Consider the following 27,745-nt stretch of genomic DNA (forward strand, 5'->3'; position numbering starts at 1 on the left):
ACAAAAGTCAAATGTTTAAGCATATATTTTACTTTTACTCTATGTGGCAGATTTAAATCACTTCCGTCAGCTATGTTTTTAGAAAGAGGTTTATGTATAAAAAGGGAATAGGTTCTATCCTGGCACTGCACTGTGAGAAATGCCACTTACCTGATATTATGGACTGAACGTTTGTGTTCCCCCGAAATGCATATGATGAGCACAACCTCCACAGTGATATTTGGAGATGTGGGTCCTTTGGAGGTAATCAAGTTCAGAGGAGGTTATTAGGGTAGATTCCTCATAATGTAATTAGTGCCCATATAAGAAGAGAACAGACCTCTCTCTCTCTGCCATGTGAGGATACAGCAAGAAGGCAGCTATCTGCAAGTCAGGAAGAGAGTACTCACCAGAACCTGACCATGCGGGAACTATGATCTCAGGTTTTCCAACCTCCAGAATGAGAAATAAATGCCTGTTGCTTAAGTCACCTTGTCTATGTTATTTTGTTACAGCATCCCAAGCTGACTAAGACACCTGGGATGCTCACTTTGTCCACCAGGATAGCATTTTTAAATGATGGATGCATCTCCCTTGTTTAAGACTCTATTCTTAATTGTGTGTGAAAGGCATTTTATGACAACTACAGAAATATTGAGAATAAGTGATGGAACACAACTATGTGTGTTACTTAGTGTATAATTTTCCAACTACTTTTGATCAGTTTCAGCAACCAGTAATATGTAGGCATCAAACACTATGATTCTGGTATTAATTCCCAGTTGGTTTTGCTAATAGGTGGGGGAAATGGTTTGGTGAAGAGTCTGTCCTAGTTCTGGTTTGAGTCCTTCCAATGTCTAAGCCCTGCTGTGGTCCTGGTCCTTCCTGGGTCTCTCAGTGATCTGCTTGTGATATGCATATCCTGTCTGTACCTAGATTAATCCAAGCTACGTAGACATCTTCCTGTTATCAGAGATGATTGAAAAATTGGAGCATTCACAGTCTCTCAGTCGAAAATCATACTTTTTGAATATCTAATATTCTAGTCATATATAAAATCCAGTCTTTAAAATAACAGGCTTCATCTCTTCTATTTCTATTGCTCTTGGGATTTTCTTAATCACTAACTCTGCAAATTTATAAAATTCTGGAACTGCAGCTCCTTTCAACATAAATAAGCTCTGCAAAAATATCTGCTATAAAATGCCTCCTGTACATTTTGCAGTTTCTATGAATGTCCTCCATGCATTTTCAGGGAGGGGTTTCATTGATCGCCATGTTTTTCGGTGGGTAGAAAACAATTTTGGTTTTAATGTTGTTACCAGAAACCATCTTAGGATTTGCTTAGGAAATCTTTACCTTGTGGCTGATACCTGTCTGCTTGCTGCCTCCTGGAGCTTTGCTGATTGGACATTACATGTGGGTTACATGTGCATAGCAGAGCTCGTGGTGACCATATGCTCCGGTAGCATATAATCATATCTTTTGTAGCTGTATTAAATCCATCTGGTGTGGAGAAAAGGGAACCCTCCTGCACTGCTGGGGAGAATGTAAATTGATACAGCCACTACGGAGAACAGTATGGAGGTTCCTTAAAAAGCTAAAAATAGAACTACCATATGACCCAGCAATCCCACTACTGTGCATATACCCTGAGAAAACCATAATTCAAAAAGAGTCATGTACCCCAATGTTCATTGCAGCTCTATTTACAATAGCCAGGACATGGAAGCAACCTATGTGTCCACTGACAGATGAATGGATAAAGAAGACGTGGCACATATATACAATGGAATATTACTCAGCCATAAAAAGAAACAAAATTGAGTTACTTGTAGTGAGGTGGATGGACCTAGAGTCTGTCATACAGAGTGAAGTAAGTCAGAAAGAGAAAAACAAATACCATATGCTAACACTTATATATGGAATCTAAAAAAAAATGGTTTTGATGAACCTAGGGGCAGGACAGGAATAAAGATGCAGGCGTAGAGAATGGATTTGAGGACACGGGAGGACAGGGAGGCTGGGACGAAGTGAGAGAGTGGCATGGACATATATATACTACCAAATGTAAAATAGATAGCTAGTGGGAAGCAGCTGTATAACATAGGGAGATCAGCTCGGTGCTTTGTGACCACCTAGAGGGGTGGGATGGAGTGGGGGAGGGAGACACAAGAGGGAGGGGATGTGAAAATATATGTATACATATAGCTGATTCACTTTGTTATACAGCAGCACCTAACACAACAATGTAAAGCAATTATACCCAATAAAGATGTTAAAAAAAAACCCAAAACAAATACATAGCTAGTAAGAAGCAAAAGGGGGAAGGTGATATAAAAAGACAAAAGAGATATTCTAGTGATACAATGTATTAAAGCATAATACTAACCCACCTCTCATTTTTAACCAAAAAATATATCAGCTCCTTTGTATGGCAACTTCAGAAGGAAATTTAATCTTTCATTCAACAAATATTTATTAACTCCTAGTTAGACATTGTACTAGAAGTAAAGATACAGAGATAATTACGTCCTTGGTTCTACCTACCCTCAAGTTTCCCATATTCCAGCGGCAGAGACAAGTATGTACAAATAATGAAAACACAGTGCTGTGACAGAGATATGACAAAGTGGTTAGGGAGCACAGAGGAGGGAACAGTTCTTTAGCCTAGTGTGGTCAGTGATTACTTCCCAAAGGAGGCAACAGTTAAGATGAGTCTTGATGTTTTGACAGGTAGTAAGAGTGAAAGAGCATTCAAGCCAGAGACAAAAGGCATTATTAGTTGAGCCATATGAAATTGCCATTTTTATGTCAAAATCATTTAAATATCAGCAATTTCATATAGTTCAGCCAAATATAAAGCCACTAAGATTTGAGAGAGCGGGGGTTATTTGTGAGAGTGGATAGAGGATGGAAAGTAATTTTGAGCAGCTTAGTAGGGGCCAGATTAAGGAGTCTAGATTTTATTTTGTAAGCAATTGAGAATCTTAAAAGGTTTTGCCGATGGACTTATATGTCAAGTTCTGTATTTTATGAAGTGTGGTTGATGGGTCAGCGAGAGCAAGATGCTGTTTGGAGACTGTGGTATCAGTCCAGATAAGAGATAATGAGGCTTCCGCTTAGACAGTGGCAGTGAGATTGGAGAGAAAGACACAGAATATTGTAGGATGGAGAATTTTAGGACTTGTCAATCAAGCAGATGTGGAGGATGAGAGAGGAGTCGAGAATATGGCAGGATTTGTAGTTTGAGTGAAAGAGTGGATAGTAGATAGAAACAGATAAGGAAAAGAGCAAATTTTTAGACCTCTGGGAGCAATAGATAGTAAATTCAATTTTGGACATTTGAATTTAAAAATAAGAGGCTAGCACTCAGGAGAAAGGTGAAGGCTCTTCATGGCTGAAGCCTTGGAAACGATGATACAGATGAGACCCCCTTAGATAAGCACATAGAATTGAAAGATGAGCTGGATCACAAGAGAACACTGAGATTATGCCAACACTAAGATGAAGGCAGACAAAGAAGAGTCCATGAAGAAAGACTGAGAAGGAGCAGAGAGTTGAAAGAGGTATGCATGTGAAAGAGTTTTTCTGGAAGACCAAGTGAGAGAGGATTTTAAGGATGGAGCCATTAATAATTATGTTTTCCTGGGAAATTCGTGTTTGGGGGTGCACTGAAAGTATATCATGTATTGTAGTGTTCTGCTTAGTAAAATGAGAACTAATATTAAATATTATTGGGAGAGTTCAGACTCTAGATACTAGGAAAACGAAGATATTTTAGACTGGTATAAACTCTTTCCAGTCCCAAGCCTTTTTTTTTTTTTGAATTTAAGTTTTGTATATGGATTTATATATAATGGTGGTAATAATTTATAGTTCATTTGTGTCAAAGTTCCAGTTTTCTGCTTCTCCTTGTGCCTTTCTAAACATACATTCACAGAACACACTCCAAACTCACCCTTTTCTATGGGGAGTTCTACATGCTTTACAAGTGATGCATAGAGACCTCGCTGGTGGTCCAGTGGTTAAGACTCTGTGCTTCCATTGCAAGGGGCACAGGTTCCATCCCTGGTCAGGGAACTAAGAGCCCATATGCTGCATGGCGTGGCCAAAAACCCCCTCAAATCCTCTAACAAATGTTGCATAATTCATCTTCTACACTCAGCACTGTGTTGTGGATAGAAATAATAACTTTGTGCTGGAAACTAAGTTAAAGGGGTTGTTAAGAGACTTGCCAGATAGACAACTTTAGATAGCACCTAAATTCCCAGACTGTGATTCTGTTTGCAGCATGATGAAGCAGGGAAGAATGACTAAAAGCTGTAGTTCAGCTACTTTATTCTTCTAGAAAAGCTCTTAGTGAACACAAACTAAGATGAAGCAATACTAGTAATTTGCTGTCTAAATTTAAGATCAATTTGATGGATCAAAATTCAGAAAAGCTACCATTGAGCTCAACAGAAGTGATGATCAAGAATCTGGGATGGTTCGGAGTTATTTGATGATTGCTAAGACAGTCTTAGGATTCCCAGTTATCGTCTCAAATATTTGCATTAGTTTAGGTAAACTCAAGCCTTTTTTGTGCCCAGCATATTTCATTTTGGCCTTCGTAAGTCTTTAGGGAGTATCTCAGGTGCTGTTATTGCTGCTACTGCAACCCTAGAGTTGATTGAAATCGAAAGACAGGCTGCTTCTCCACACACTCTGGCACATTTATCCAGGAACTAAAAGATAAAGTAAGGGTGAAAGTCTGAAAATCTTCCAGCCTTTGAAACAAAGAGCTACTGAACACACACAGCTTTCCCAGAGAAATATGAACGATAATGCTGGCATGTTTCCTGTTATCCAGCGTTAATTAGCATTAGATTGGAGGTTTTCCTAACTGTGACTCTTCTGGGACTAGCCTGCACAGACATGAAGTTTTGGTAGGCTTGCCAAGTGTATTAATATGAGAGACAGAAAGAGACATATTAGGTTTGTTGAGTGGCTTGTAGGTAACTGACAGATAATAGTTGTATTAGAAAGGAATTATCTATAAGTGTTTTAAAACGAGGGGAACAATAGATACAAAGAACAAATGTCCTTAAACTTTTCTCTGGTGTACAACCTTTATTGTTTGACTGTTAGAATTACTTAAACTAAAAAGTAAAAGTAGGGAAATTAAATTTCAGGTTATTTAATATCCATCACCCACCTCATTACCTCCTTTCACAGAATATGAAATACTAATTTTATAATTGGATGTGTGTATCTGCTTTTAGATTTTCTTCAAACTCAAACAGATTTCAGTAAACTTTCTCATGTATGACCTCTGTATACTTTGTTTTCCTTTTCTTATACCATAACAGTTCTTTCTCTACATTTTGCTTGATCCTGTTTCTCTGATTTTTTTCTTTTTCCTTTTCAACCTTTACCTTGATTCTTCTGATTTTAATCAGGAGCCTACTCCTTCCTCTCATTTTTTTCTTCCTTAAATCCCTTTCCAGCTTATTTTTCTCTTGGTTTTTTCTTGCCTTCAGTTGTCACTTTTCTCTTTGCATCCTTGTCCTTTACCCTGTCTTTGCCCGCTTACATGCAATTGACAAGAGCTAGAGACAACACAGTTCAATAACTTGTCACATAGGTTGTTAATAATGGACATCCACACCTAGGAGCGTTCAAGGCCAGCTCTCTTTTGATGTGGCCCTTGGGGATTAAAACCAACAATAGAACAACCCTTTATGTCTGTTACAGAAAAGACAGATGTTACCTAACCACATTCACAGCAGTAAACTGAAAAATAAGATCTTTGATCTCCCAAAGCTCAGAGAAAATATACTTTTATCAAGTTGATATAATAGAAAAGTGGAACAGAGTGCTTTGAAGACCATAGGAGAGATAAATATAAGATTTGTTGCTCAAAGGTTTGTGAGCATCCCTTTCTCCTTCTGTGTTAGAAACCATTAGGGAGAAATTCATTCACATCTATTCCAGTCTATGAAGAGTCTTTGTGGAGTCCTAAACTCTCTCCATGCTGTGGCATTTATCTTCACAGTATCCTGGCGACCCAGGAAAACAGATGTTCTTGGGAGACCAGTGATGCTGATGAAGCAGAACTGGCCCTATTTCATTCTCTTCTGTCTTGCCACCATCCTATTTCAGCCCTCATTTCCCTAACTCATCCTTCTGCACTTACCACATACTTCATTCCAATTTGTTCTCCATTCTGGTGCCAAATATATCTAGCTAAGGTACTGCTTTTGGTTTATTACTACTCTATTCAAGAAATTTCAGTTGAAAATAAACTGAAATTGTAGTCAGTAGTTACCTAATTTGTAAAATGATGTGTCAGTAACAGCTCTGTGTCAACTTTACAGAGTTGTTGTAACAATCCAAATGAGATAATATACGTCAAAATGAGTCATGAACTGTCAAGTCCTTAAACATATAAAATACTGTAACTGTGGATTCCCTTGATGAACAAGTTCAAACTGAGGACTAGTCAGTCATTCTGCTGTACCACCCTCCTCTTGTACTGCTATCTCCCTTTCTCCTCTGTGGTTTTTTTTTTAAATTTTAACATCTTTATTGGAGTATAATTGCTATACAATGGTGTGTTAGTTTCTGCTGTATAACAAAGTAAATCAGCTATACGTATACATATATCCCCATATCCCCTCCCTCTTGCGTCTCCCTCCCACCCTCCCTATCCCACCCCTCTAGGTGGACACAATCTCCTCTGTGTTTTGTTCATATTGACCATCTGTCAGTTCCCAGGGCAATCCTGGTCTCACCTGCCCTCAGGGCCTTTGCATTTGTTGTTTCTTCTGCCTTAAACACAACGCCCACCACCTCTTTATTTTTTCAATCCAGCTTTATTGAGATATAACTGGGGCCTTCCCTGGTAGTGCAGTGGTTAGGAATCTGCCCGCCAATTCAGGGGACGTGGGTTCGAGCCCTGGTCCAGGAAGATCCCACATGCTGCCGAGCAGCTAAGCCCGTGAGCCACAACTACTGAGCCTGCATGCTGCAGCTTCTGAAGCCTGCACTCCTGGACCCCCGTGCTTTGCAGCAGGGGAGGCCACGGCGATGGGAGGCCCATGCGCTGCAGTGAAGAGTGGCCCCCATTCGCTGCAGCTGGAGAAGGCTCATGCACAGCAAGGAGGACCCAACACAGCCAAAAATAAAAAACAAGCAAATAAATAAATTTATTAAAGAAAAAAGAGATATAATTTATATATGACATTGTATAAGTCTAATGTGTTGATTTGATACACTTAAATGTTGTAAAATGATTACCACTGAAGTGTTAGCTAATACCTCCATCCTATCACACAATTACTGTTTCTTTCTTGTGATAAGAGCATTTAAGGCTAGTCTCTTAGGAACTTTGAAGTATATAATGCAGTATTGTTGACTATAATCACTATGCTATACATTGATCTCCAGAACTTTCTCGTTTTCTAACTGCAAGTTGTACTTTTTGGCCATCATCTCCCCATTCCCCACACCCACAGCCCTCAGTAACCTCCATTCTACTTGGTTTCCAAGAGTTCAACTTCTTTAAATTACATATGCAAGTGATATCATACAGTATTTGTCTTACTCTATTTGACTTAATCTCACTTAGCATCATGTCCTCAAGCTCCATCCATGTTGAAAAAAATGGCAGGTTTTCCTTCTTTCTGATGGCTGGATAATATTCTATTGTATCGAATTATACCATATCTTTATCCATTAATTCAACTGACAGGTTGTTTCCATGTCTTGGCTAGTATGAATGATACTACAATGAACATGAGAGTGCAGATATCTCTTTAAGATCCTGTCTGTCTCATTTCCTTTGGATACATACCCAGAAGTGAGATTGCTGAATCATATGATAGTTCTTTTTTTAATATTTTGAAGAACCTCCATACTGTTTTCCATAGTGGCTGCACAATTTACATCGCCACCAACAATGCACAAGGGGTCCCTTTTCTTCAAATCCTTGAAAACACTTTTCTCTTGCCTTTTTGATGGTAGCCATTCTAATAGGTATGAGGTGATAATTCATTGTGATTTTGGCTTGCATTTCCTTGATGATTAGTGATGTTGAACACCTTTTCACGTATGTGTTGGCCACCTGTATGTCTTCTTTGGAAAAATGTCTACTTAGATCCTCTGCTCATTTTTAATTGGATTGTTTGGATTTGCTTTTGAACTGTATGAGTTCTTTATACTTTTTGGATGTTAATCCCGTATCAAATATATGATTTTCAAATATTTTCTCATATTCTGTAGGTTTCCTTTTCATCTCATGATGGTTTCATTTGCTGTGGGGAAGGTTTTCAGTACGATGTAGTCCCACTTATTTTTGCCTTTGTTGCTTGTGCTTTTGATGTTATATCTAAAAAATTGTTGCTAAGACCAGTGTCAAGGAGCTATTTTCCTTATGTTTTCTTTTAGGAGTTCTACAGTTTCACGTCCTACATTTAAGTTTTTAATCCACTTTGAGTTAATTTTTGTGAGTGGTGTAAGACAGGGATCGAATTTCACTTTTTTGTATGTGGTTATTTCATTTTCCCAACACCATTCATTGAAGAGGCTCTCCTTTCCTCACTGAGTAGTATTGGCTCCCTTGTCAAATATTTGTTGACCATTGATTTGGGGGGTTATTTCTGGGCTCTTAGTTCTGCTCCATTTATGTATATGTCTGTTTTTATGCCAATACCATACTGTTTTGATTACTATAGCTTGGTAATGGTATAGTTTGAAATCAGGAAGTATAATTCCTCCAGCTTTGTTCTTTCTCAAGATTGCTTTGACCATTCAAGGTCTTTTGTGGTTCCATGTGAATTTTAATCAAAAAAGTATGGTACCCACCACCTTTTTAGAGAGTCCTTCCCTACTCTTTCATAGTGTCCTTATTATACTCTTTCATAGTATCATGTTTGTTTCCTTCCTAGCACTTCTGTCACTACCACACAATCTGTCATTATTTTATGTGTTGACCTTTACTTATTAATTGCTAGCTTCCCACACTAAATAGTGAGCTTCATGAGAGAAGGCACCTTATCTGTCTGGCTCACTACTGTATTTATAGTATGTACTACAGTACCTGGTACAGAATAGGTACCAAATAAATATTATGAAAATAAAAGAACGGGTTAATTTTTTTAGCTCTGTAATACTAATCTGGTCTGTTTTATAATTTGTACTGAATAAGAATTCTAGTTAGCCTGGTCTCTTTCTCATCCCCATCAGCCATACTTAGTTTTGCACCTTTGTTCTTATACTTATTTTTGCCTAGAATAGACCTCTCTCCCCAGCCAGTCATAATCTTCTCCATAATTCAAAAGTTCAACCCATCCCATGTAATTAAAGTGCTCACATACTCTAGCTCACACTGAGCTTTTTCTACTCTAACCATCTAGATCCTTCCTACTTGTAGTACTTATTTTTACGTCTACATTTTAAACTGTATTTTTTAACATTAATCTTTTAGATGTGTTTATCTTTTTTTCTTAAATCATGAAATGAGTATTTGAGGGCTAGGATCATATTCTTTTTTTTTTTTTTTTAATATCTCCTTCCTCCCCCTAACAGTCTTGGTTTACCACCCCTCCATCCTGCCCCCCACCCCCCATACACATATCTCACCATAGTAGCAAATAGTAGACACTCAACAAATAGTCATTGAAAAAATTTCTGGGGAGGTTTTGTGAAATCCTGAGGAGGAAGGACTTACATCTGGGGGGAAATATGGGTCTTCCATGAACTTTTATCTCCGAATGGAAGGAAAGAGGACAGTAGTAGGAACTGACAGCCATTACGTATGCTGCATTGTAATGCTTTGTTATAAAAAAAAAAAAAAAAACAGGGACAATTCCTGGACAGAATTGCCTAATATCTCCCAGAGTTACTATTAAGATGCTGTTCTGAGTATCTCATATTGAAATGAAAGAGACTTACTGGTATAGTTTGTGATATATTTCATGTCTAATGATCTTTAAAGTATATACATTATTTGTTTTTTTCTTTCTGACTTACTTCACTCTGTATGACAGTCTCTAGGTCCATCCACCTCACTACAAATAACTCAGTTTCATTCCTTTTTATGGCTGAGTAATATTCCATTGTATACATGTATCACACCTTCTTTATCCATTCATCTGCTGATGGACACTTAGGTTGCTTCCATGTCCTGGCTATTGTAAATTGTGCTGCAGTGAACATTGTGGTGCATGACTCTTTTTGAATTATGGTATTCTCAGGGTATATGCCCAGTAGTGGGATTGTTGGGTCATATGGTAGTTCTACTTTTAATTATTAAGGAACCTCCATACTGTTCTCCATCGTGGCTGTATCGATTTACATTCCCACCAACAGTGCTGGAGGGTTCCCTTTTCTCCACACCCTCTCTAGCATTTATTGTTTGTAGATTTTTTGATGATGGCCATTCTGACCGGTGTGAGATGATATCTCATTGTAGTTTTGATTTGCATTTCTCTAACGATTAATGAAGTTGAGCATTCCTTCATGTGTTTGTTAACAATCTGTATATCTTCTTTGGAGAAATGTCTATTTAGGTCTTCTGCCCATTTTTGGATTGGGTTGTTTGTTTTTTTGATATTGAGCTACAAGAGTTGCTTGTATGTTTTAGAGATTAATCCTTTGTCAGTTGCTTCATTTGCAAATATTTTCTCCCATTTTGAGGGTTGTCTTTTCATTTTGTTTATGGTTTCCTTTGCTGTACAAAAGCTTTTAAGTTTCATTAGGTCCCATTTGTTTATTTTTCTTTTTATTTCCCTTTCTCTAGGAGGTGGGTCAAAAAGGATCTTGCTGTGATTTATGTCATAGAGTGTTCTGCCTATGTTTTCCTCTAAGAGTTTGATGGTGTCTGGCCTTAAATTTAGGTCTTTAATCCATTTTGAGTTTATTTTTGTGTATGGTGTTAGGGAGTGTTCTAATTTCATTCTTTTACATGTTGCTGTCCAGTTTTCCCAGCACCACTTATTGAAGAGGCTGTCTTTTCTCCACTGTATATTCCTGCCTCCTTTATCAAAGATAAGGTGACTATATGTGCATGGGTTTATCTCTGGGCTTTCTATCCTGTTCCATTGATCTGTATTTCTGTTTTTGTGCCAGTACCATACTGTCTTGACTACTGTAGCTTTGTAGTATAGTCTGAAGTCTGGGGCCCTGATTCTTCCAGCTCCGTTTTTCAAATACCGTATGTTAACACATATATATGGAATCTGAAAAAAAAAAAAAAAAGAAAAAAGAGAGAGAGAAAATGGTCAGAAGAACTTAGGGGCAGGATGGGAATAAAGATGCAGACCTACTAGAGAATGGACTTGAGGATACAGGGAGGGGGAAGGGCAAGCTGGGACAAAGTGAGAGAGTGGCATGGACATATGTACAGTACCAAACATAAAATAGCTAGTGGGAAGCAGCCTCATAGCACAGGGAGATCTGCTCAGTGCTTTGTGACCATCTAGAGGGGTGGGATAGGGAGGGTGGGAGGAAGGGAGACGCAAGAGGGAAGAGATGTAGGGACATATGTATATGTATCACTGATTCACTATGTTATAAAGCAGAAACTGATACACCACTGTAAAGCAATTATACTATAATAAAGATGTTTAAAAATTAATTAATATTTTAGCCCATATAAAATGTATATATAAAGAAAACGGAATAAATATTAGCTCCCAAACAAATACTGGATCCCAAACTAAAATAGTAATTTCAAGATATTCTAAGGAATTATATAGTATAGGCAATATAAAATATATATATATATATATATATATATATATACACACACATGAATTAGGGGAAATTTGTATTTCAATATTCAGCTTAGGAAAACTGCAGTTGCATATGTTTACTATAGCTGGATTTAAATTTCAAACTCCCTTCCATTGAACATGGATGTCAAGAATTAATTGATTGAATATGAAATGTAAAATTAGCCATAGATAAGGTGTTATAACTTCCTATTTTGCTGTTACTGATATCAGCTCTAGAATATGCTTTGCTGGGAAATGAATCTCAGTTTCACTTCTTGAATTCTGTGAGAATATACAATATTCAGTTTTCCTATGTTAAACTTACAAAATATGTTTAATATTTAATAAGTGTCCATCAACAGACGAATGGATAAAGAAGATGTGGCACATATATACAATGGAATATTACTCAGCCATAAAAGAAGCAAAATTGAGTTATTTGTAGTGAGGTGGATGGACCTAGAGTGTGTCATACAGAGTGAAGTAAGGCAGAAAGAGAAAATCAAGTACCGTATGCTAACACATATATATGGAATCTAAAAAAAAAGTGGTTATGAAGAACCTAGGGGCAGGATAGGAATAAAGGTGCAGACCTACTAGAGAATGGACTTGAGGACACAGGGAGGGGGAAGGGTAAGCTGGGACGAAGTGAGAGAGTGGCATGGACATATATATACTACCAAATGTAAATTAGATAGCTAGTTGGAAGCAGCCACATAGCACAGGGAGATCAGCTCGGTGCTTTGTGACCACCTAGAGGGGTGAGATAGGGAGGGTGGGAGGGAGATGCAAGAGGGAGGAGATATGGGGATATATGTATATGTATAGCTGATTCCCTTTGTTATAAAGCAGAAACTAACATACCATTTTAAAGCAATTATACACTAATAAAGATGTTAAAATATATATATATATATATCCTTCAGGGGAAAAAAAGTAGTCTCAGAGAAAAACATGCATTCTTTGGTATAATCCATTTGGGTTGACTAAAAATTATTAGAACAAATAATATTATTTTTTATGATTGTTTAAATCTCACTAGTAGCTGTAGTGTATTCTGTAATTTGTCTCCCTGAATATCCATTCCAAACCATCTTCTCCCTTGCCTCTTCTACTATAGAAGCTGAAAACCCAAGCATTCAATTATGCTAACCACCTTCCAGGCAGGGTTGGCCATGAGACACAGTTCAAGCCAATGAGCTCAAGGGCAAGTCTTCTAGAAGGGACCTTCTTTTGTGAATAAAAAGACAAAGCTTTATTGAAGTGATTCAGGTGTCTTGAGTGCAGCAGTCAACTTGTGATATGAGGTACAAGCATGAAAATAAATGTCTACAAGCTAAGGATGAAGGGGCAGAAAGAGGAAATGAGTTAGGTCCCTAATGGCATCACTGAATGACATGCCACGCTAGCCCAGGTCTGCCAACCGCAGGACTTCTTGTATGAAACAAGTTCTTTGGAATTTAAGCCACTGTTTCTAACATAAATTTTCTGGTATTTGCAACTGAACACATTTTTAACTGATACAGTTAGGTTCAGATTTAAACTGGATTACACAGAGACTGTATTTAGTAAGTGCAAATCAATGAACATTTAGTTTTACCTTAAAAACCCTAAAAAGTTTAATTAAGTCCCCTTTAAAGTTAACAACAATGACCCTATTCTTACTAGTAATGCTTTATTATAGAACAAACAGCTTGTAGAATAAAATGTATTAGCAAATATTTACAGAAAAGAATGAGCAATTCATATACTACTTCAGGCTCTAGACAAATGGTTGGAATTTCCCATTTTGCTGAATAATTTAAAAGCAGAGCGACACAGCATTTTTATACATTTTTTAAATGTCTACGGTATTTTAATGTCTAACGTTCAAGTAACACTTTCACTCATTTATTCAGTAGACATGTGTTGAATGCCTATGCTTCTTTGCTTTGAACAAATGAAAACATACCATCCCTTATTATACCATCTCACAAATTGTTAATTTTTTTCCTAAAATCAGCAAAGACCTCTCATTTCACAGTAAAGATTTACCGACAACATACTAGTGCTGTAATGCTAGATATCACTTAAGCCCAATATGTCATGTCGCATTTGTTGTTTTCCTCTAAAAACTGAAATTATTGCCAAAACAAATTCTAAGTAAAAAAAAGTTATGATGGAGAAACATTGTTTTCTACATGTATGATTTAAATCAGTGGGGGGTTTTTTTTTTGTTTGGTTTTTGCGGTACACGGGCCTCTCACTGTTGTGGCCTCTCCCGTTGCGGAGCACAGGCTCCGGATGCGCAGGCTCAGCGGCCATGGCTTACGGGCCCCGCCCCTCCGCGGCACGTGGGATCTTCCCAGACCGGGGCATGAACCCGTATCCCCTGCATCGGCAGGCGGACTCTCAACCACTGCACCACCAGGGAAGCCCAAAACCAGTGTTTTAAATCCTTATGAATAAATTATTGCTTCTTCTATACATATTTCCATGCTATAAATTACTAGAAAAGGAATTATTAGATCAAAGGGCATGTAATTTTCTAAAGTGCCCATCTTCTGTAGGTAATTTTTTTATTATTAAAATTTTGGGTGACAAATAGTAATCTTTTCATTTTCATGTGCAGGCCTTTGATTACTAAAAATATTCACTATTGATATTTATCATATGATTTTAAGAAGCATGCTTTTTAAAAAAATTTAACAGCAGAATTTTTGTCGCTATACAAGTCATGAGAATTTTCAGAAGTTCATTGTTTAAACAAATATTTTTGAGCACTTACTACTATGTGTTTCTATGTAGAAGGATGCTAACCTATTCCAAGAAGATTAATGAGCCTTTTGAACTGATAGGGATTCCCTGTAAATTTATGGACTAATTCCCAAGGCTGTTCTCAGCTGGTTCTCCTAGCACCTCTCTGATGGTACCTTTGGTCCACAATGCCAGCTGTAATATGGGCAATAACTATGATTCAGTTCTGATTTTACTAGCAATTTTCTGAGTGGTTTCCTCCCACTGACAGATTCTTGGATACTATGCAAGTTTTACAAAGATGATGAATAACATAGTAAGATCAATTTTTGTCTGACCTTGTTTCATTTTAAACAAAAGAGACATTTATATAGACATCACTTAAACTTCTCTATATAAAAATGAGGTTTTATTTCCAGTTTACAAATAGAAAATATAAATTACAGCCAGTTAAAGCTACTCTCTCAAGACAATGGAAACCCAAGTACAAACAGTATAGAAGAAAAGATTAACCATAGAGAATAGGGAAGCTTTTAAGATCCAGTTATCCAAAAGAACTAAGTAAAGCAGGTACAACACTGAAATATCATCTTAAATGTTCTTATCAATTCGAAAGACATTATCAATATCATTCTATAATTTCTTAGGGTATTATGTTATTTGGTATGTTTCATTTTCAGCAACAGTTTAAAATGTGCTAAAAAAGAATAATCCCATAAAACTCACACTCTTTTCTCAATGATTGGGTGTCAAAATTATCTTTTAAGGTAAACGTAAACTTGAAGTCATCCTTAATATATATATATATTTTTGCGGTATGTGGGCCTCCCACTGTTGTGGCCTCTCCCGTTGTGGAGCACAGGCTCCGGACGTGCAGGCCCAGCGGCCATGGCTCACGGGCCCAGCCGCTCCGCGGCATGTGGGATCTTCCCAGACCGGGACACGAACCCGTGTCCCCTGCATCGGCAGGCGGACTCTCAACCACTGCGCCACCAGGGAAACCCCTTAATTTATTTTTTAAGAGACTTAAAACACTTGTATTTAGATTGAACACCTGAAAATACTAGTTCATGTGATTAAAAGCTCATTGTGCCTTCCTATTAAGTTTCTGATTCCGTAACAATATAATTCTTCAAGATAATCTTTAACTTTTTATTATGCTTGTAGAAACCTCAGCTTTCTCTCTCTCTCTCACACACACACACACAGACACACACACACACACACACACACACAAATGGTACATGGTATAATCTAAAGCTGTGGGAACAGAACAGTAGAGAACTTTTAGACAATGTGTCCAGGAAAAAGAGAAGCTGGAAGCAAGGGGAAACGTTACAATTAACTCCTTCAAACACAACGCCTAGAGAATGCTCCTCTCACAAATCACCAGATTCTCCATTAATAGTGAAGAACGGAGGAATAGAGGTATTTTTTAACTTACACAGAATTCTACCCTCAAATAGCCCCAAATGTTTTGAGTCTGCTGACTAAGCATCAACGCAGATGATCTAATTCCAAGCCACATTCTGCAGTTTGCCAAGTGCATCTCAGTGAAGCTTGGAGGAGAGCCCCAGAATGTACTGTCCTTTAATAAAGCCTCTGGGAAGTGAAGCAGCCAGTCTATTTTCTGGAACAGACTTCTGCAGTAAGAAACTAAGAGGTAACAGATGACTTAATGGCATTACGCAAGGTGCCAGCAGAACCACAGAGGAGCAATGCTTCTAGACTGTGGGTTATAAATGCAGCTATGTAGGGAACAGATGTACTCAGGTGACACCAAGAACTTTCAAATGAGAGGTGATCATCAGACTGGAATCATGGCAGTGGACAGTCCCTAAACTGACTCATTAGGCACAAACGGATGATCTGTCAGAGAATAATGATGTATAAGACTTCCATTCTTGCTCTAATGCTTGATATTAATGACCTTTCAGAATGGTTGATATCATTGGAATTTCAGCTGCCACAAAGAAAGAAAACTAGTAAATGAATCAGTTTCTGAATGAAGATAGAAAGCTGTCCCTGAAAAGGAGTCAGAATGACAGTTGTAGGAAAAGAAGAACTAGTGTAGAACTGAAATATGAACTTAAGAAATAAAACTCTCTTACTACCTCTGAATCTAATGGGTTTTCTTCTATGATTTATTTTACTGGAGACAGCAATATCTAGGGAGCAGGCTTAAGCTTAACCAAAAAATTAAATCCTTAGACAACACATTCACCAAATAGTCCTCACCCCACACCACGCCAACCAAAAAAGAGATCTGAAATTTGAAATATAGCACTCTGATTTTCACCAGAGCCTGCTTATGATGTATTAGCCTGTCAGAGATGTCTTACTGATCATTCATGGGACATAGATTGCCATATGTCTGCAGCATGCAACACTCTATGCTAAATGCTGCCACAGAGGACATTTCGGCCTAGATCAGAGGTCAGCAAACGTTTTCTAAAAAAGTCCAGGTAGTTAATTTTAGGCTGTGCAGGCCAGATGGTTTCTATTGTGACTACTCAACTCAGCCATTGAGGCACAAAAGTAGCCATAGACAATACATATGTAAATCAGTGTAGCTACTTTCCAAAAGTCTGTATTTATGGACAGTGAGATTTGAATTTTGTGTAATTTTTTTTTTTTCGGTACGCGGGCCTCTCACTGCTGTGGCCTCTCCCATTGCGGAGCACAGGCTCCGGACGAGCAGGCTCAGCGGCCGTGGCTCACGGGCCCAGCCGCTCCGCGGCATGTGGGATCCTCCCAGACCGGGGCACGAACCCATGTTCCCTGCATCGGCAGGCGGACTCCCAACTGCTGCGCCACCAGGGAAGCCCTTGTGTAATTCTTATATCACAAAATATTACTCTTTTGATTTCTAAAACTATTTTTAAAACGTTAAAACCATTCTTAGTTCACAAAAAGCTATACAAAAGTAGGCAGCAAGCCAGATTTGGCCCTTGGCCTGCAGTTTGCCACCCCCGTCTAGATTATAATAGGTGGAAGATAATTGCCTTAAAGATGTACAAACACAGTTTCTGTAAGTCTACAGAGATGTGAGGGATCTCTTTTAGTTGAAACTGCATGAAGTAGGTGACATTTGACCTTATTTGAAAGTTGGGATTATAATTTTTTTTTTTTTTTTTGCAATTCGGGGGCATTTATTTTTTAATTTTTTATGGGGGATTTGCTTACTTTATTTATTTATTTTTAACATCTTTATTGGAGTTTAATTGCTTTACAGTGGTCTGTTAGTTTCTGCTTTATAACAAAGTGAATCAGTTATACATGTACATATATTCCCATTTCTCCTCCCTCTTGCATCTCCCTCCCAACCTCCCTATCCCATCCCTGTAGGTGGTCACAAAGCACCAAGCTGATCTCCCTGTGCCATGCAGCTGCTTCCCACTAGCTATCTATTTTACATTTGGTAGTGTATATATGTCCATGCCACACTCTCACTTCATCCCAGCTTACCCTTCCCCCTCCCTGTGTCCTCAAGTCCATTCTCTACATCTGCATCTTTATTCTTTTCCTGCATCTAGTTCGTCAGAACCAATATTTTTTTTTTTTAGATTTCATATATATGTGTTAGCGAACAGTATTTGTTTTTCTATTTCTGACTTACTTCACTCTGTATAACAGTCTCTAGGTCCATCCACCTCACTACAAATAACTCAGTTTTCTTTCTTTTTTATGGCTGAGTAATATTCCATTGTATATATGTGCCACATCTTCTTTATATCTGTCGATGGACACTTAGGTTGCTTCCATGTCCTGGCTATTGTAAATTGTGCTGCAGTGAACACTGTGGTGCATGACTCTTTTTGAATTATGGTTTTCTCAGGGTATATGCACAGTAGTGGGATTGCTGGGTCATATGGCAGTTCTATTTTTAGTTTTTTAAGGAACCTCCATACTGTTCTCCATCGTGGCTGTATTGGTTTACGTTCCCACCAACAGTGCTGGAGGGTTCCCTTTTCTCCACACCCTCTCCAGCATTTATTGTTTGTAGATTTTTTGATGATGGCCATTCTGACTGGTGTGAGGTGATATACCTCACTGTAGTTTTGATTTGCATTTCTCTAATGGTTAATGATGTTTCATGTGTTTGTTGGCCATCTGTATACCTTCTTTAGAGAAATGTCTGTTTAGGTATTCTGCCCATTTTTGGATTGGGTTGTTTGCTTTTTTGATATTGAGCTTGTATGAGCTTCTTGTATATTTTGGAGATTAATCCTTTGTCAGTTGCTTCGTCGGCAAATATTTTCTCCCATTCTGAGGGTCGTCTTTTCATCTTGTTTATGGTTTCCTTTGCTGTGCAAAAGCTTTTAAGTTTCATTAGGTCCCATTTGTTTATTTTTGTTTTTATTTCCATTACTCTAGGAGGTGGGTCAAAAAGGATCTTGCTGTGATTTATGTCATAGAGTGTTCTGCCTGTTTTCCTCTTAGTGTTTTATAGTGTCTGGCCTTACATTTAGGTCTTTAATCCATTTTGAGTTTATTTTTGTGTATGGTGTTAGGGAGTGTTCTAATTCCATTCTTTTCCATGTAGCTGTCCAGTTTTCCCAGCACCACTTATTGAAGAGGCTGTCTTTTCTCCATTGTATATTCTTGCCTCCTTTATCAAAGATAAGGTGACCATATGTGCGTGGGTTTATCTCTGGGCTTTCTATCCTGTTCCATTGATCTATATTTCTGTTTTTGTGCCAGTACCATACTGTCTTGATTACTGTACCTTTGTAATATAGTCTGAAGTCCAGGAGCCTGATTCCTCCAACTCCATTATTCTTTCTCAAGTTTGCTTTGGCTCTTCGGGGTCTTTTGTGTTTCCATACATATTGTGAAATTTTTTCTTCTAGTTCTGTGAAAAATGCCATTGGTTGTTTTTTTTGTTTGTTTGTTTGTTTGTTTTTTGTGGTACGTGGGTCTTTCACTGTTGTGGCCTCTCCCGTTGCGGAGCACAAGCTCTGGATGTGCAGGCCCAGCAGCCATAGCTCACATGCCTAGCCGCTCCGCGGCATGTGGGATCTTCCCGGACTGGGGCACAAACCTGTGTGCCCTGCATTGGCAGGCGGACTCTCAACCACTGCGCCACCAGGGAAGCCCCCGTTGGTTGTTTGATAGGGATTGCATTGAACCTGTAGATTGCTTTGGGTAGTATAGTAATTTTCACAATGTTGATTCTTCCAAACCAAGAACATGGTATATCTCTCCATGTGTTTGTATCATCTTTAATTTCTTTCATCAGTGTCTTATAATTTTCTGCATACAGGTCTTTTGTCTCCTTAGGTAGGTTTATTCCTAGGTATTTTATTCTTTTTGTTTCAGTGGTAAATGAGAGTGTTCCCTTAATTTCTCTTTCAGATTTTTCATCATTAGTGTATAGGAATGCCAGAGATTTCTGTGCATTAATTTTGTATCCTGCTACTTCACCAAATTCATTGATTAGCTCTAGTAGTTTTCTGGTAGCATCTTTAGGATTCTCTATGTATAGTATCATGTCATCTGCAAACAGTGACGGTTTTACTTCTTCTTTTCCAATTTGTATTCCTTTTTTTTCTTTTTCTTCTCTGATTGCTATGGGTAAAGCTTCCAAAACTATGTGGAATAATAGTGGTGAGAGTGGGCAACCTTGTCTTTTTCCTGATATTAGTGGAAATCGTTTCAGTTTTTCACCATTGAGAACGATGTTTGCTGTGGGTTTGTTATATATGGCCTTTATTATGTTGAGGTAAGTTCCCTCTATGCCTACTTTCTGAAAGGTATTTTTTATCAAAAATGAGTGTGGAATTTTGTCAAAAGCATGTCCTGCATCTATTGAGATGATCATATGGTTTTTATTCTTCAATTTGTTAATATGGTGTATCACATTGATTGATTTGTGTATACTGAAGAATCCTTGTATTCCTGAGATAAACCCCACTTGATCATGGTGTATGATCCCTTTCATGTGCTGTTGGATTCTTTTTGCTAGTATTTTGTTGAGGATTTTTTCGTCTTTGTTCATCAGTGATGTTGGCCTGTAGTTATTTTTTTTCGTGACTTCTTTGTCTCATTTTGGTATCAGGGTAAAGGTGGCCTTGTAGAATGAGTTTGGGAGTGTTCCTCCCTCTGCTATAATTTGGAAGAGTTTGAGAAGGATAGGTGTTAGATCTTCATTAAATGTTTGATAGAATTTGCCTGTGAAGCCATCTGGTCCTGGACTTTTGTTTGTTGGAAGATTTTTAATCACAGTTTCAATTTAAGTGCTCATGATTGGTCTTTTCATATTTTCTATTTCTTTCTGGTTCAGGAACAGAAGTTTGTGTATTTCTAAGAATTGTCCATTTCTTCCAGGTTGTCCATTTTATTGGCATATATTTGCTTGCAGTAATCTCTCATGATCCTTTGTATTTCTGTAGTGTCCGTTGTTACTTTTCCTTTTTCATTTCTAATTCTGTTGATTTGAGTCTTCTCCCTTTTTTTCTTGATGAGTCTGGCTGAGGGTCTATCAATTTTGTTTATCTTCTCAAAGAAACAACTTTTAGTTTTATTGATCTTTGCTATCGTCTCCTTCATTTGTTTTTCATTTCTGATGTGATCTTTATGATTTCTTTCCTTCTGCTAACTTTGGGGTTTTTTGGTTCTTCTTTCTGTAATTGCTTTAGGTGTAAGTTTAGATTGTTTATTTGAGATGTTTCTTGTTTCTTGAGGTAGGATTGTATTGCTATAAACTTCCCTCTTAGAACTGCTTTTGCTGCATCCCATAAGTTTTGGGTCATCGTGTTTTCATTGTCATTTGTTTCTAGGTATTTTTTGATTTCCTCTTTGATTTCTTCAGTGATCTCTTGGTTATTTAGTAGTGTATTGTTTAGCTTCCATGTGTTTGTAGTTTTTACAGATTTTTTTCCTGTAATTGATATCTAGTCTCATATCATAGTCTCATATTGTTGTGGTCGGAAAGGATACTTGATACGATTTCAATTTTCTGCTGAAAGATCAGCTGTTAACCTTCTGAGGATTCCCTTTTATGTTATTTGTTGCTTTTCCCTTGCTGCTTTTAATATTTTTTTCTTTGTATTTAATTTTTGTCACTTTGATTACTATGTGTCTCGGTGTGTTTCTCCTTGGATTTATCCTATATGGGACTTTCTGCACTTCCTGTACTTGACTGACTATTTCCTTTCCCGTTTTAGGGAAGTTTTCAACTATAATCTCTTCTAATATTTTCTCAGTCCCTTTTTTTTATCTTCTTCTTCTGGGACCCCTATAATTCAAATGTTGGTGCCTTTAATGTTGTCCCAGATGTCTCTGAGACTGTCCTCAATTCTTTTCATTCTTTTTTCTTTATTCTGGTCTGCCGTAGTTATTTCCACTATTTTATCTTCCAGTCACTTATCCGTTCTTCTGCCTCAATTATTCTGCTATTGATTCCTTCTAGAGAACTTTTAATTTCATTTATTATGTTGTTCATTACTGTTGGTTTGCTCTTTAGTTCTTCTAGGTTCTTGTTAAAGCTTTCTTGTATTTTCTCTATTCTATTTCCAATATTTTGCATCATCTTTACTATCATTATTCTGAATTCTTTTTCATGTAGACTGCCTATTTCCTCTTCATTTGTTTGGTCTGGTGGGTTTTTACTTTACTCCTTCATCTGCTGCGTATTCCTTTGTCTTCTCATTTTGCTTAACTTACTGTGTTTGGGGTTTCCTTTTCGCAGGCTGCAGGTTCATAGTTCCTGTTGTTTTTGGTGTCTGTCCCCAGTAGGTAAGGTTGGTTCAGTGGGTTATGTAGGCTTCCTGGTGGAGGGTACTGGTGCCTGTGTTCTGGTGGATGAGTCTGGATCTTGTCTTTCTGGTGGGCTGGAGTGCATCCGGTGGTGTGTTTTTGAGTGTCTGTGAAGTTAGTATGATTTTAGGCAGGCTCTCTGCTAATGGGTGGGATTGTGTTCCTGTCTTGCTAGTTGTTTGTCATGGGGTGTCCAGCACTGGAGCTTGCTGGTCGTTCAGTGGAGCTGGGTCTTAGCATTGAGACAGAGCTCTCTGCGAGAGCTCACACTGATTGATATTATGTGGGACCAGGAGGTCTTGTGGTCCAGTGTCCTGAAGTTGGCTCTCCCACCTCAGAGGCTCAGGCCTGACACCCAGCCAGAGAACCAAGATCCTGTCAGCCACACGGCCACATATGTGGGGAGTTTCTTTCCTTTTGGGAAGTCTGAGGTCTTCTGCCAGTGTTTAGCAGGTGTTGTTCCACATGTAGATTTATTTTTGATGTTTGTGGGGAGGAAGACGATCTCCACATCTTACTCCTCTGCCATCTTGCATGTCCCCCCTTTAATTTTTTTAAGTTAAAAAAGTTTTACATTTGCAATCACATATTTAATACCTGTATTATGCTTACTCGTAGCAAAATTTTAAATGCAAATAACTTATGAACTTGCACAAATATATTCCTATATATTGCAGCCTTGCCATGGTTATCATGTCTTCCATGCTATGTGTTTTTTTTTTAATTGTGGTAAGAACACTTAATGTGAGATCTCCCCTCTTAACAAATTTTTCAGTGCCCAGTACAGTAGTGTTAAACATATAGGCACAATGTTGTACCAGAGTTCTCTAGAACTTATTCATCTTGCATACTTGGAACTTATTGCCATTGAATAAGTAACTCCCCATTTGCCTCTCTCTCCTGCCCCTGGCAACCACCATTCTACTTTCTATGAGTTTGACTATTTTAGATATCTCAAATTAGTAGAATCCTGCAGTTATTTGTCTTTCTGTGATTGGCTTACTTCACTTAGCATAAGTTCCTCTAGGTTTATCCACATTGTCCAAAAGAATTGAAATCAGGATCTCAAAGACATATCTGCACTCCCATGTTCACTGCAGCACTATTCACAATAGCTAAGATGTGGAAACAGCCTAAATGTTCATTGACAAATGAATAGGTTAAAAAATATGACATATACATACAATGGAATGTTATTCAGCCATAGAAGAGGAAGGGAATCCGACCATATGAAGAATGGGATTTTAGTAGATGGGGTTGAGATCCACACTGGGGCACTTTTCATAGTAAAAGGGAATATTGCTAATTGTTACTCCGGGATAATAGGTGTAAACCCTGGCTGTTTCATACAAATTGGGACATATGATGTCCCAGGAGGATGAGTCTAAAAGGACCATGAGCAGAGAGCTCTGAGTGTGGTCAAGGGAGATTTCATGGTGTATTCAATAAGTGAAAAAGTCCAAGTTGGTTGAAGCACATTGAGATGAATAGAGGCAGAAAAGCTAGAAAGGTAGTCTGGGGCTTGAACTAGGATTAAATCTGTAGGTTCTTAAACATAAAGCTAAGGCATTTGGAAATTATTGAACAGGTGGTGGAGAAGCACTGCAATTTTTAAATAATAAAGTGACATTGTACCCTATCAGTGATATCGGTGATGTGCAGAATGATTTGGATCAGGCAGGGACTACATGCAGGAGCCCAATTAAGGGACCACAGTAATAGTTTGAAGAGAGGTTAAGAGAATGTGGACCAAGTCCAGGCAGCAGGAATAGAAAGGAAGGGGTGGATGAAAGACACATCAGAGAGAAGGAATCAAGAGAACTTATCAACTGAATATGAAAGATAAGCAACGAAAAAGGGAAAGTCAAAGGAAACTCCCAAGGCTTCAAGTTGAGGTGACTGTAGGCATTCTGTACTTGTGGGTTAGAGATAGGAAGGAAAGGGAAATCTGCAAATGATTATATAATTGGGATCCTATTCTTATTGCAATTTGGAAAAATAGATATAAGATAGCAATGGTACTTCTAGTTTAACTTTTGAAAATACTTTTATGCTAGGACAGCCTAATCTGAATAAAAATTTGAATAACTTTCTTATAACATGAGTGTAAGCAGCTTGTTTTGAAAAAATTGGACTTTGATTTGGAGGGAGGGTAGGGGAGAGGGTTCAGGTATATTTAATCTTCTTTCTAGAACTCAGTGGCATGCAACCCATTTTTAGGTTAGTACAGTGGTTCTTATAGTGGTTCTTACTATAAAAGTAAAAATGAACCCAACTGAGGAAAATGTACAGCTATGACAGGCCGCTAGCTAGAATATGATTAAGAATGATTTTAAACCATGAGCTTGTATCACCCAGTTACCTCAATAGCTATCTTAAGAGTATTAAAACTTATCCAAATTAAGTACTTGGTTTTTAAAAAATAGCTCATTTTCTACAGAATACTTGGGATTGTAAAGATACCTTGAAATCAAAGAAAGAAACAATGATGATGTGCTATAATTTCTAAAATTTGAATTAAGCTTCTGCTGTGTTCCTGACTCCCAAAATGGTGCCCAAGCTATATTTTATATTTTCTTCATATTCAATTTCCCAATAACTTTCTAAGCAGTGATTTTTTTCCAGTAGGGAATGTATCTGAGGAAGTGGAGAGAAATAGATGAGTTACTGGGGAAAAAAATGACAGATAACTGTAATTATCTGAAAGCACACACACACACACACACACACACACACACACACACACACCTATTTTTAAAAGAAAAATTTTAAACAGCAAAGGGAATCAAATCACTATAGGAAAAATTTCAGAAATAAGAATGTTTCATCTAGAAAAGCTTTCCTATGTTTTGAAACTCTTGAATTTTCCATAATTTTCACTTTGTTCAACATTTTTCCATGCTTAAATAAAATGAAATTAACCAGTCTGGCCATGGGGTATTGACTTCTATTTCTCTAAAGCAGAGTTCCAGAAAAGCAAAGCGGACTTGAATTCGTTATCCTTCCTAGTCCCAGAATAGAATCCCCAAACATCTCAAGGTGTGAATTACTGAGAAATGCTGTCCCACTGTGGTGAGAGACTGCTGGGGGAAGGGGTAGAGAGAGGTTGTGTGGGTACACAGTAGCCCCTGGGGCTGTAGTGTGTCCTTGGCACCAAAAAGAAAGAGAAATCATAATGTAAAACCCCACATGGGGCTTCCCTGGTGGCGCAGTGGTTGAGAGTCCGCCTGCCGATGCAGGGGACACGGGTTCGTGCCCCGGTCCGGGAAGATCCCACATGCCACGGAGCCTGTGCGTCCGGAGCCTGTGCTCTGCAACGGGAGAGGCCACAACAGTGAGAGGCCCGCGGACCGCAAAAAAAAAAAAAAAAAAAAAAAAAAAAACCCACATGGAACCAAACCCTGACTGATGCCATTCATTAGGGCCAGTAGCCGAGGAGTGTGGGTTTTACTTTTTAGAAATTTTGTGGGGCGGATGTTTCTGCTTCTTTCCTTGTGCTCTGTTTTTAAGTTTCTTTTATTCATCTTTCTAGTATGTTTACTTCTCTCTGTGCTTACTACATAATATGAAGAGAAAACATTATAATACTATATGATATTGTCATTATAAACATGCATTATAGTATGTATTATATACAATGTAACTATGTAGATATAAACATATTATAGATATAATATTACAGGATGCTGGCCAGCCTGGCTGGGGCTTCTGGTTACATCCCTGTCTCCTTGGTAGTTACCATTACACACAGGGCTTTGACAGCGTCAAGATTTCTAGTAAAAACATACCACTGTTCTAGTTTTCTCTCCCTTAGTTCCTCACCTGCAGGCATTCGTTATTAGGTATCAGGCTATTCAGCAACTGCCCTGACAGGATGAGAACCTGATCTTGAGTAGGATGTGTCAGAATGCACACGAGCCAGATCCTCTCCTCACCCCCACCAGGTTTTGCCTTCCATGGTTGTTTTTTGTTTTTTGCGGTACGCGGGCCTCTCACTGTTGTGGCCTCTCCCATTGCGGAGCACAAGCTCCGGACGCGCAGGCTCAGCGGCCATGGCTCACGGGCCCACCCGCTCCACGGCACGGGGGTTTTCCCGGACCGGGGCACGAACCCGCGTCCCCTGCATCGGCAGGCGGACTCTCAACCACTGCGCCACCAGGGAAGCCCTTCAGTGGTTGTTAACCAAAGAAAACTAGAGTGCCTGTTTTCTTCTCTTTTTATTATTCTCATAATTCTTCAGTCCCAATGAAATTTAAAATTCCTGGGTTGAAATTAGACTTAAACAAGTGATAGTTTGTTTCTGAATTGACTGTGATTAGCTTTCCTTATGGTGGATCGATTTCCTATTGTGAGGTAGAGTAATAAGGATGTGTGTGGAGTTTTAGATACGGCTACTTGGAGTCTTTCTAGAAAGTTGTAATCTTATTAGAATAACCACTAAATGAAAAAGGTTAGGCAGCAGAGACGTAGATATTTGTGTGCCTCTGTAACTACCTCTCTCTCATGGACCTTACATAAGTCAGCTTACCTCATTACCCCTAAAAACCAAAGTTATGTATGTGAGAGCAGTAAAGGTAAAACAGGGATTTATCAATGTGTAAGGTATTACTGTGTCTGTTACTGTACAATTATCATTCGTTATTATTATTACTACCACCACTAAAAATAGAATGTAACTTCCGCCTGCCTGTGGTAAAAGACTGGAACATATCCATATGCCCTCTAGAACAAGAAGTTTTTGCTATGAAAATTCTCATGCACATCTTTTAATCCTGTCAAATAGGTCCATCTTTTTCTTTACTAATAGATTCTTCATTAAGTTTCAAGAAAGAATGATTGTATTGTTTCATACTTTCAAGATATAGTTTTGACCTTCTAGACCACTTAGGAGCTGAACAAAATTTAATATTAGAAATACGAAATACTTTAGTTGAAAGCCTGAGTATCCTACTGGATACTGGTTTGACTTATGATCCCTTAGAAAATAACCAAGTCTCTATGAGCTAAATTTTCTCTAAACCTCATTTCACGACATCCAGCTTTCAGAATAGCTGGAAAATTACCATTTAGACGCATTTCATTTTTTAATGCATTATAGACATTGTTGTTCAAATAATTGCAACTCCATTCCTCATAGAAAGCTTATGCAGTCAATCCTTTATTTAATAATAGTACCCTTTAAATGTGCATGTAGAAAGATAATGGAGAGAGAGAGGAATGGAAATGGCTAATTTGTTTTATTATACCATGTATTGGGAAGCATGAAGAAAATCAAATAACTTAAATTACAATTTCAAATAAAAAAGTTTCTTGATGTTGGTGTACTCTAACCTCTAAAAACATTTTACAAATAAAGAATCAAGAAAATAAATATTAACAGCTCTGGGGAAACTTCTTTAATCATGGAACTATAACCACTCCCTGCTGCTAAAGTCTTTGATTGCAGAAATGCATCTGATTTACCTTTCAGAATTATTAGGTATAAAATGGCATATCACTGTTGTTATTGT

At 38.1% G+C, this 27,745-nt stretch overlaps 1 protein-coding gene across 4 annotated transcripts in view; it reads left to right on the forward strand.

Annotated features, from left to right (window-relative positions):
- SLC44A5 (solute carrier family 44 member 5) overlaps positions 1-27,745 on the forward strand; it is a 373,758-nt gene that overhangs the window by 248,109 nt on the left and 97,904 nt on the right. The gene's annotated exons all lie outside the window — the stretch shown is intronic.

Source organism: Orcinus orca, chromosome 1 (genome assembly GCF_937001465.1).
Source record: "Orcinus orca chromosome 1, mOrcOrc1.1, whole genome shotgun sequence".
Classification (NCBI taxonomy): Eukaryota; Metazoa; Chordata; class Mammalia; order Artiodactyla; family Delphinidae; genus Orcinus; species Orcinus orca.